This window comes from Corvus brachyrhynchos, unplaced genomic scaffold, assembly GCF_000691975.1.
Source record: "Corvus brachyrhynchos isolate BGI_N302 unplaced genomic scaffold, ASM69197v1 scaffold427, whole genome shotgun sequence".
Classification (NCBI taxonomy): Eukaryota; Metazoa; Chordata; class Aves; order Passeriformes; family Corvidae; genus Corvus; species Corvus brachyrhynchos.
This window is the reverse complement of record NW_008239046.1, coordinates 361,001-363,648: the sequence shown is the minus strand read 5'-3', so window position 1 is coordinate 363,648 and position 2,648 is coordinate 361,001.

Below are 2,648 nucleotides of genomic sequence, written 5' to 3'. Positions count from 1 at the left end.
ATGGAGTCCCCGGGGCTGGGCTGTCCCCAGAACCTGCCCTGTCCCCAGAACCTGCCCCCCACTACCACTTCTGCCGCAGCTTCAGCCCCGTGCCCGAGCAGGCTCTGGCGGCCGCTGCACCCACCGCTACCGGTGCCAGCACAGGAGCCGGTGTATAACTATCTGCAGGGAGGGCTCAGAGCATGGACCAGGCTCTGCTCCGTGGGGCCCAGCAATGGGATAAGAGGCAACGGGCAGAAAGTGATGCACAGGAAGTTCCACCTGAACATGAGGAAGAGCTTTATCTTGCAAGTGACCACTCACTGGAACAGGTTGCCCAGAGAGGCTGTGGAGTCTCCTTCACTGGAGATACTCCAGATCGGTGCTCTGGGATGACTCTGTTTGACCCAGGACGTTGGACCAGAAGCCACACTGTGGTCCCTTCCAGCCTCACCCGTTATGGGATTCTGTAACCCAGAGCCACATGAAGCTGCAGCAGGTCCCAGAGCAGTGCCAGGAACAGCCCTGATTCCTGATGCCCGGCCTGGCCATGTGGGCACTGAGCAGGCAGCACTCCCTGTCTCACTTTCCCGAGAGGATCCGACAGTTGCTCAGTGTGAGGTGTTACCCTGGGGCACCCAGACCCCTCACTGCAGCGGGGCCGAGGGTACTGGGCAGGATACAACTGGTGAGGTGCAAGGCAGAGCTGGGGCCAAGGCATGAGCAGCTCTATCAGCCTGGACCTTGGACTTGGCTGCAGCCAACTTCCCCTCCCCAGGCCGCAGTCCTCTGCCAGGTGCTGGGCAGGGCTGCTGGCCCCTGGGCACAGCCAATGCCTGCCACACACGCAGGAGGCACAGCCCCGCTTCGGCCTTGCCTGTAGGTCACACACACATTTTCTTCTGTTCTAACATCTGCAATATGTTTTTCATAAGCCTCAGTCATGAACTGGGATGAACTTTTCAGCCACACTGATATATCCATCTCCTTTAATACATGAAATACATAAGAGTGAGGATTTCCTCATAATTACACAGAAATTCTCATTTAATTGTTTTGCAAAGTTTGAAATACTTCTCAATGCAGAGTTTATCCTGAGACCCCAGTTCTCAGTCCACCCTGTAAAAGAGGGTAATTATTTGTTAGGTGAGCAGCAACGGATCTTCAGTGACTGTCCTACAATGAACAGACCACAGAAAGACAGAAATCCCAGTAAGACACCTGCACAGACAATCAGTACATGTGGAAATGGCAGGATTTCTGTATAATACTCAAGAGTGCTGCAGGTGCACTGGCACTCCTGATACCATACCAAGGAGTTCTGTAAATCAAAAAGTGTCCAGTGCAGGCTTCATTCCTTTGATTTTATCCCTCTGCACCAGAGTGCGTTTAGCTCCTCCCCAGGGATAACACAAAATTCCCTGCTGTTGCCCGTGAAGCTGCAGCCCCTCCAGGGCTCATCCCTGTCCCCAGCTCTGGGGTCCTGAGCACAGGAAGCACCTGGAGCTGCTGCAGGGAGTGCAGAGGAGGCCCCGGAGATGCTGCGAGGGCTGGAGCCCCTCTGCTCTGCGGAAAGGCTGAGACAGCTGGGGTTGCTCAGCCGGGAGAAGGCTCCGGGGAGGCCTCACTGCGGCCGAGCAGGACTGGGAGGCGCCCTGGGGAAAGATGGGGACAGAGTGTTCATTTTTTGAGAGGAGAAGGGGGCATGGCTTCAAACTGGAGAAGCTCAATTTGGCTTTGGTCTGAGGAAGATGTTTTTTCCAATGAGGGTGGTTAGGCCCTGGCACAGGCTGTGCAGAGATGCTATGAATGCCCCATCCATGGGAACCTGGTTGAAGGCCAGGCTGAATGGGGCCCTGAGCATCTCGCTCAAGAGGAAGGTTGCTCAGATTGGATTGAGATGATCTTTAGGAACTCATCCAAGCCACGTCATTCAAGGATTTGATCATTCTGTGATAGCAGCCTCCAATGCAGAGTGGCCCTGGAACTCCTGCCACATCACAGCTCCCAGATTCATCTATTCAAGCACAACACAACCATTCCCCTGTAGCCAGCAGAGCCTTCAGTCTGCTCGGAGACCACCCTTCACCCTGGTCACACCAGACTGTCCTCAGCTGCTGCTGGCTATTGGTATTAGTCCTGAATTTTTCCTGCTGCCTGGATCTCAGCACCAATCCCAGCAGGATGTACACTCCTGTTCCAGTGAAGGTACAGTGCCATTCCAGGGAGGTGGGCACTCCCTGACTGCCCGGGTGGGCTGGAGCCCTGTGGGGATGGTGTGGAACAGGGACCCACCCCACTGTGAGGTTGTGCTCCCTCATGCAGGCTGCCAGAGAGACCATAGAAGAGATGGAAGTGGATATGGAGATGGATGGAGAGGAGATGATGGAGGTTAATTCGGAAGATTATGTGCAGAAGATGGAGGTGGATTTTGGATAGTATGTGAAAGAGATGGAGGTGGATTTGGAGGAAGAAGAGATAGAGGTGGATATGGAAGCGGAAAAGGAAAATGAAGATATGGTTTTGGGATGAAGACCGACCCCAGCAGCAGGACAGGCAGGTGCTCCCCATGCCCTGCCCACAGGCAGAGTGGGTCCCCTGCTGCCAGGCCAGGGCTGGGCTGGGTGCCCCGCTCAGGGACACGGTGCCCCAGGGGGCCCTCGATTCTG